The sequence below is a fragment of the Neophocaena asiaeorientalis genome, unplaced genomic scaffold (assembly GCF_003031525.2).
Source record: "Neophocaena asiaeorientalis asiaeorientalis breed wild unplaced genomic scaffold, Neophocaena_asiaeorientalis_V1.1 scaffold129, whole genome shotgun sequence".
NCBI lineage: Eukaryota > Metazoa > Chordata > Mammalia > Artiodactyla > Phocoenidae > Neophocaena > Neophocaena asiaeorientalis.
In genome coordinates this window covers 7,288,901-7,298,184 of record NW_020172446.1, presented here as the reverse complement: position 1 = coordinate 7,298,184, position 9,284 = coordinate 7,288,901, and positions in this window count along the sequence as shown.

The following is a 9,284-nucleotide window of genomic DNA, read 5'->3' as shown; positions in this document are numbered from 1 at the left end:
CCAGGCGGTGCGGCCTGCAGCGCGCATCCCCCACGGGCGGCCGCCGGCCCCGCCCCTGGAGCCGGCCGGGGCTGGGTCACCGCGCTCCTTGCCGCGGCGGCGAGACCGCAGCCTGTCCGCCTCGCTGCCTTCACCCACGCCCCGCCTGCCCAGCGGCGCAGCAGAGCGGGCTTTCTGTGGAGCACGGGGAGAGGAGTCAGGTTCTCCGAATTCCACTGTGACGGAAACCTGACTTGCTGAGTGACTCGAGAGGATTCACTTAATTCCTGTGCCTTACTTCCTTATGACACCTGTTCCATCTACCCAGACAGTTATGCATAAAAATAATTAAACTACTATAAATGCTTTACAGATGGGTCTTACAGATTATTGAGCTATTTTAAGGTAAAAGTAATTAAAACAGTATGGCTTTGGTCCAGCACGCTGCCTGACCCTAGGATCGGCTCCAACCAGGCCTTCAAACTACTTTCACCCCAGAACTTTAGTTTGAGTTGAGCAGAGACCAACATGGCCCACAGCGTCATGGGAGCCTGGTTTGAAGGAGCTGAGTTTTAGAAATGTTTATAAACACAGAGATGGTCTGTACATTGCACAATGCAATTCACCTGCCTCTCATATCAGGACAATCCACATGCTTTGCAGGAGGGAAACTTCTGCAGAGAGGAGAAAATCTAGCTCCTGGTGTAGAGCCCCTGGGAGCTTATCTTCCCCTTAGGGATGGTGGACCCATGCTCAGGAGCATTGGAAAAGTTTCCAGCAGAGTCCAAATGCTACTGACATCTGTCACTATATCCATAGGCACCTTCCCCAGGGTGCAACAAAAATCAAGATTACATAAATCCTGAGAATCCTCATCTGAGCTTTCCACTAGGTCTCAACTAAAGAACTGACAGGAAGCAACAGGGAATGAAGAACTGAACCAATACAGAGGCATCATGTAAAAGAAAACAGAGAAGGAGATACAGACAAGATAGTTTGGCAGCTCGCCTTTGACCTTTAAATATAGTGTCTAGCATGAGACTAGCAATTGCCTTTGAGCATCCTTTCCTTAAGCTTCCCCAACATAATTAACAAGGAAACCAAGGAAACAGAATAGAAGGTCTGAAAACATCCCCACCTGTGTGTATGTGTAATATATGTATTTCAAATTAGTGACGGATATGGTGATGCGACAATTAGCCATTTACAGAGGGGAAAAAAAAGCAAGGCCTCTATTTCACATCACAAGATATATTTCAGATGAACTATAAATGTAAGTGTATAAATATATATATAAGGGAGTAGAAAAAATACATAGGTAAGTATTGTGATATTAAAATGGGGATGGGGTTTTCCTGGTGGCACAGTGGTTGGGAGTCTGCCTGCCGATGCAGGGGACACGGGTTCGTGCCCCCGTCTGGGAAGATCCCACATGCCGCGGAGCGGCTGGGCCCGTGAACCATGGCCGCTGAGCCTGCGCATCCGGAGCCTGTGCTCCGCAACGGGAGAGGCCACAACAGTGAGAGGCCCGCGTACCACAAAAAAAATTAAAAAATAAAAAATAATAAAATAAAATGGGGATGGATTGTTTTAAGCTTGGCATCAATGGCAGAAGCCATACAGGGAGAGATTAATGGATTTGACTAAAATAAAAATATTTAACCTTAGCACATAACAAAAGTACAATAAGCAAAATTAAAAGGCAAATGTCAAATTGGTTTAAAAAATATATGCCTGTATTTGAACATCCATATTCATAGCACTGTTATTCACAATAGCAAAGGAGTGGAAGCAACCCAAGTATCCATGGATGGATTAATGGATAAGCAAAATGTTGCCTACACATACGATGGAATATTATTCAGCCTTAAAAGGGAAGGAAATTCTGACACGTGCTACAACATGGATGAACCTTGAAGATATTATGCTAAGTGAAATAAGTCACAAAAGAACAATACTGTATGATTTCACTTATAGGAGGTTCCTAGAGTAGTTATATTTATAGAGACAGAAAGTAGAATCATGGTTGCCAAGGTCTGGGGGTGAGGAGGGAAGAGTAGGCAGTTACTGTTTAATGGACACAGCATTTCAGCTTTGCAAGATTAAAAGAATTCTAGAAATGGATAGTGGTGATGGCTGTACAACAATGTGAGTGTATTTAATGCCATTAAATTGTACACTTAAAAATAGTTACAATAGCAAATTCTATGTTATGTACACTTTACTACAATAAAAAATTTAAATGTTGAAAGGTTTTAGTATAAAGAAATAAGAAATGATAAATTCTCCAATAGAGAAATGGGCAAAGAATGTGAACAAACAATTCACAGAAGAAATATAGATAACAGACACACTTTTTAAAAATATATTTATTTATTTATTTATTTTTGGCTGTGTTGGGTCTTTGTTGCTGTACACAGGCTTTCTCCACTTACGGTGAGCGGGGGCCACTCTTCATTGCGGGCGTGGGCTTCTCATGCCGTGGCTTCTCTTGTTGCCGAGCACAGGCTTTAGGCCAGCAGGCTCAGTAGTTGTGGCTTGCAGGCTCTAGAGCGCAAGTTCAGTAGTTGTGGTGCAAGGGCTTAGTTGCTCCGTGGCCTGTGGGATCTTCCCGGACCAGGGCTCGAACCCATGTCCCTTGCATTGGAAGGTGGATTTCTAACCACTGCGCCACCAGGGATGTCCCTAGACACATTTTTAAATGTCAGTATTACTGGAAATTAAGTATTTGAAAATGTAAATGTGATGGTATTTTTTTGCTTGTCAAATTTGGAACAGTTGGTTGTTTTTGTGTTGTTGTTAATTATCCCATGCAGGGTTTGTATGCAGAAGGGAAGTAGGCTCTCCCAATCATGACTGAGGTCAGTGTACAAATTGGTTCAATTATTGTGCATGGCAATTTGACAGTATGATCACAAGCCATCAGATGTGCATTTCTCTTGACTTAGTAATTTCTCTTTTTGGAATTCATCCTAAGGAGATAATTAGAAATGGGGGGGGGGAGTCTTTGTAAAAGAATGTTCCTTGCAACATTGTTTGCAATAGAGTAAAACTGAAGACAACACAAAAGTCCAACAGGAGATTAGTTAAGTGAAGAAGCAAGTCCATATGATGGGATATTATACAACTACTAAGAGAGACTTTTATTGACATGAAAAAAACAAGATATATTTTGAAATGAAAAAAAATGTTACCAAGTAGAACTAATATATTAAAATATTTGTAGAAAAATCTGGAAGAACTACAGGAACATATGTAAAAAGTGATTTATCTCCGGGTGGGTGAAGTTATAGTGATTTTTATTTTATAGTTTTTCTTATCCATATATTCTAATTTTTCTAAATAAACATTATGTGCAATAAGAAAAAAGACAATAAAAGTCACTTTTCAAATGATTAAGCTACCAAGATATTTGCCACATGGCTGTTTTTAACATTAAAAAATAGAAAAAATCCAATTATCAAACAATATGAAAATGGATAAAGTACATTGTAGTTTATCAATACAGTGGAACTGCACTCTGTAGCGGGAGAAAAGTGTTCATGCTACATTGCTAAGCCAAAAAGCAGACTACAAAATAAGATGTTTAAATTATACATAATTAAGATTTGATATAATAAAATTTTTTAATGCCAAATGTTCGGATTTGTTATGACCAAAAGGTATAAGTGGACAATTTTATTTTTATATCTTTACTTATCAAAAATTCCTAAGTTTTCTACAATGAATAATGTGGGGAAAAAATTTTAATTTTGATACATAGGCATCGATTGGTGAATGAAAACATTTAATGACTTTTAGATTTCCAACATACAAGTGGAAAAAGAAACACAATACAGAACAGGGTGTGGTGCTATATGATGTCAGTACCTTAAAAATGGGGAAAAAAGGGCTTCCCTGGTGGCCCAGTGGTTGAGAGTCTGCCTGCCGATGCAGGGGATGCAGGTTCGTGCCCCGGTCTGGGAAGATCCCATATGCCATGGAGCGGCTAGGCCCGTGAGCCATGGCCGCTGAGCCTGCGCCCCTAGAGCCTGTGCTCCACAACGGGAGATGCCACAACAGTGAGAGGCCCGCGTACCGCAAAAAAAAAAGCGTGTGTGTGTACGTATACACAGAATTTGTTAATGGTGGAAAACTGGGCAGAGCAGTTGAAGATGGAGGATGAGGAAGTTTTTACTTTTATAAGTATCAGCATGTCTTTTTTTTAAAGTATTTTTAAGAATTGTCTGCGTAGTCTGTATATAATTCTGTACTACCTGGGTGGTGAGATTACGAGCTCTTTATCTTCTCTAAAAAATTTTTAAATTATTCAAAAATGATAGTGTATTTCAAACAAATAAAAGACTACAGCCAGCCACAAATAGCCAATTATCTTCAAGAGGCTGCAAGCATTGTGAAGACTCCACAGAAACATGGGGGGGAAAAGTTGTGATATAATATGGGTAAAAAAATCAGATATGCCAGGGAGTTCCCTGGTTGCCCAGTGGTTAGGACTCTGGGCTTTCATTGCTGTGGCCCGGGTTCAATCCCTGGTCAGAGAACTGAGATCCCACAAATTGCATGGCATGGCAAAAAAAAAAAAAAAAATCAGATATGCCATGAAGATGACTATGTAAATCATCATTCATACGAACAAACTAGAAGATAATACACAAAAATAATACTAGTTGCACTAGGGCAGTAGGATTACAGGTAGATTTTTGTTACTGCATTTCCCAACCTTTCTGAAGTATAATTCTAATGCTTCTGTAACAAAACACAATATTTAAAAGAATTGGCTGAAGGAAGTGGTACGTTTAAGGCAAAATGTAGAGCATTACGTGTGGCAAAGCTAATACAAAGTTAGGGGAAAATTAAGGGAAAAAGTGGCCACAGTTACACCAGATCATGAAAGAACTGGGGAGCTAGCTGCCCAAGATCATGGAAAGTGGTCTGAAATGGAAGAACTTCAGGCACAGGCTGTGGAACCTCTCAGGATCCCTTCAATGAAGTCTGCCAGGCGAGCATCTGAGCTCTCTGCCCTAGAAGGAGGAGGATGTGGGCAGGACTGAGGCAGAGGGGATGTGTCTGAGGCTGAATTGTGGCCTAGTACACACACACACACACACACACACACACACACACACAGCTCATTCCTGTTGCCACACTAGTGGTTGAGGAATGATCTCAAACTCCAAAAGCCAGAGCTGAGATTTTAGGGACCATTTTATCCAAATCAGCCATTTCACCCCTGAGTAGAGTACAGTCTTGCCCTAGTTTGATCTTTCATTCTTAAGGTAAGCTGACTAAAAGGCTTATCCACAGTAACTTCTGGTTGGGTCTCCAGTCCCAGAGCGCCCAATCCCTCTAGCCACAGCATCCTAAGGGACCCAGATTGGGTGGTCTTTTGGGGTCAGGACAGATGGCCATAGTCTTTGAAGAAAAGAGGGTATCCCTGTAACACTGTCACCTGCCGCCCTGTTTAGAGCATCTTGGTGTCTACCATTGCTGGAGCACTTAGTGGGCAGCAGCCTGGCAGAGAACAGCAAATGGGGCCCAAGTTGAGGAAGGTTGTGCCAGATATCTCCTTCCTCCAGAACCTTTCCACACCTTTCTCTACTCTGCTTGTGTCCCAGGAAGTCAACCTATGCAAGCAGCGTCAATGGACTCCCTTAACTTCTGGCTTCTGATTGGGACTGGCTTGAGGAGGCGCCAGCAGGAGATGGGGAGGAAAGAGGAGAGTGAGGCTGGGATATTTATTCCTCAGCTCCCTCCCAGGTCCCTGTGGGTCAGATGCTTCATTTTAAGGAAAGCCACAGCTCCTGCCAGGTAGCCCTCTCCCCATACCCATCCTTTCTGAAGTCTCATAACTGCCTTCCTTGTCCCTCCAGGCCTAGGGATGGTAACATCTCTGCCTATCCTTTGTTCTTAAACTCTGCCCCACAACCTTGTAGATAGTCCCTTAACTCTCTTCAAATGATTCATTTTAAATGTGGTGTCTGTTCCCTGTCAGGACACCGACCAATGCAGAGCTGTTACCACTGTGGGTGCCTTCTGCCACCGCTGGAGTCAACTCCTCTCTGAGGGGCCTGATGAAGCCCACCTCTGGCTTTTTTTTTTTTTAAGCCACTGATTTTATTTTATTTATTTATTTGGTTGCGCCAAGTCTTAGTTGTAGCACACGGGCTCCTTAGTTGTGGCATGCAAACTCTTAGTTGCAGCATGCATGTGGGATCTAGTTCCCTGACCAGGGATCGAGCCCCGGCCCACCGCATTGGGCGCACGGAGTCTTAACCACTGCGCCACTAGGGAAGTCCCCCACCTCTGGCCTCGATCGGGCTGGAGTTTGAATCCTGGCTCTGCTGCTTACAATCTGGGTGGTATCAAACTTAACCTCTCTTGAGCCTCATTTTCCCCACCTACAAATGGGAATAAACCTTTCCAGTAGGATTTCTCTGAAGTTTCAATGAGATTATCTGGGTAAAGTGCTCAGCTCAAAATAATGTTACTTCTGAGGCCTGACGTACACTTTTTATACAATTTAGTCTTCTCTGACTTGGTTACAAGTTTAATTTTGAAAATAGAAATATGACTTTTTTAAGTATTTAGTGGATGGCTTGGCATATAGAACATGCTTAGTAAGTGTTATTATCAACATCATCATCCGCGATATCATAATCTCCGTATGTCATAATATGTCTCTGGGTCTCCCCATAATGTCAGGTATAGGACCATGCAGTCAGCTTTGCTCAGTATTACTGTCCTCTGCGTGCTGACTGATTGTTAACCTCCTCCAAGGAGGCACCTCAAAGTCTCCTTGCCCAAAAGCTTAAGCCCTAGCTCTGCTGGTTCATCATTTTCAGTTATTCCTTGGATGCTTTTGTGCACATCTTTTGTTGTCTCACATGTGGATCTTCTTCCTGCAAGTGTCCCACGGACAGCCCTAGGGGCCCAGCTGGGAGCTTGGCCCAGTGCAGGACTCTGTCAGAAGCACTTCTTGTGGCAAGGCTAGAGCCCCCCCATGACCAGGCAGGGCCACCCATCAGACAGGCATCTGGAGCTGTTTGCTTCAGCTGGTGAAAAGCCAGAGTCCCAGGATCCATCTTTTTTTTTTTTTTTTTGGCTGTGTCGGGTCTTAGTTGCAGCATATGGGATTTTTCGTGTGGTGCATGGGCTCAGTACTTGCGATGCGCAGGCTTAGTTGCCCTGCGACACGTGGCATCTTAGTTCCCCGACCAGGGATCGAACCCGCGTCCCCTACACTGGAAGGCAGATTCTTTTTTTTTTTTTTTTTTGGCTGCATCGGGTCTTCATTGTTGCTGTGCATGGGCTTTCTCTAGTTGTGGCGAGCGGGGGCTACTCTTTGTTGCGGTGTGCGGGCTTCTCATTGTGGTGGCTTCTCTTGTTGTGGAGCACAGGCTCTAGGCACGTGGGCTTCGGTAGTTGTGGCACACAGGCTCAGTAGCTGTGGCTCACAGGCTCTAGAGCGCAGGGTCAGTAGTTGTGGTGCACAGGCTTAGTTGCTCCGCAGCATGTGGGGTCTTCCCGGACCAGGGCTCGAACCCATGTCCCCTGCATTGGCAGGTGGATTCTCAACCACTGTGCCACCAGGGAAGTCCCTCCAGGATCCATCCTGATACTGATCAAGGAGAAAAACATTTGGGTCCTGGTTATAACAATTCCATCTGCATGCACTTTACAAAACCCTTTCACTCTCACCTCATGACAACCCCACAATGATCCTGTTGGCAGAGTAGATGTTGCTTTTCCTTTTTTACTATTTTAAGGAGGAACTGGAGCTCAGAGAGGTTAAGGCTTTCCCAGAATTACCTAACTAGTAAGTAATAGAGCTCAGACCAGAGCCCAGGTTTTCAGGTGCTTCATACCACATGTCTTCTGGGGATACAAAACATACCTTTCATCCTTCTTACCAATATCTCATGAAATTGAGGGGTTGGTTCATCAGAACTGGTAAATCAATGGTTTATCAGACCCATAGCCCTGCTGGAGACACAAACACAATACATGACCCAGGAATGCTGCCCCAGGAGGGACAGCAAGGGACGAAGCAGCAGGACTGGGCTGGCCTTTCTGCTCCTCTCCCAGGGGTTTCCCCAGGGGAGATGGGGTGAAGAGGAGCTACCTTCAGCACAGCTAGAAGCTAAAGTTACCACAGGGTGGGATTTGAGTTGCCTTTGAACCCCACTGCCTGTCAAGCCAACTAAGAGAGTAATTTCAATTTTTTGAGAATCTGCCAAGAGCAGCTAAAGCTTTTATCCATTGACGCTCAAGTCCAGTTAAGGTTTGAAAGTTGACTAGGAAGGACCGGGAGCAAAGGGATCCATAGAGAAAAGGCAGGATGACCTCTGATGAGTCGTTGCAACCTTCCCCAAGGCCCTCATGCAAAGGTCTCCCAGTTCTGGAGACAAAGGTAGAAGATTTCTCTGGATATTTGGCCCAGGAGGGTAGGGAAGGAAGTATTCAGCTGGCAGCAGAGTGGGAAAAGCCAGACCAGACCTTTAGTCTGAAGCCCCTCAGCCCCTTCCTCCAGTCCCTGAAGGCAGGGATGGAAATGACTCACCCAGAGGGAACTCTGGACCATCTGCCACTCACTCAGTGCCACCTGGTCCCTTGCCATCGTAAGCAAGAATGCCTACCGAGCACGCAGCACTGCTGTATGTACTTTACATGCATTATTTCATTTAAATCTCACGACAACCCGAAGATCTTATGAGCCGTGTAGACCATCATTACCCCATTTTACAGATGAGGAGACTGGGGTCCGAGAAGGAGGAAGGTATTGGTAGACCCAGAATTAGAAGCCAAGCAGTCCGGTCCAGAAGCCTCCCATGTACAGTGAAAACGGATCAACCCCAATGTTCTGGACTTTAGTTAGGGTTTTAAAAGGATCTTCTCTTGGCTTTTGGGCCCTTCAAATAGAGGGCAAGGGGATGTCTTATTAACTGCCGCCCAGAGATGTGACGTGACTCACCCAAGGTCACACAGCTAGTGACAGATCTGAGGCACAGGGTAGATTTTCTGACCCCTGGGCAGCTCACCCCCCAACCCCAACCCTTCCCTGGGCCAGTGGGGGGCACTGTCTCTGGTTTCTACGCCAGGGGGTGGGCAGAGGGGAGGAGCGGATCGCGGCCTGCGGGCCTGGGCGCTGTCCGCGGTGCTGATACGCCCGCCGCGCCCTTGCTCTCCAAGTGGTCGGCGGGTTCCCCGGGTTTCCCTTCCAGCTTCCAGGCAAAGCCGGCCCCGCGAGTTCGGCAGCCCGCCGGGGTCCTTAGGCCTGGCTCCCGGGGCTCCCGGGACTCCCGGGA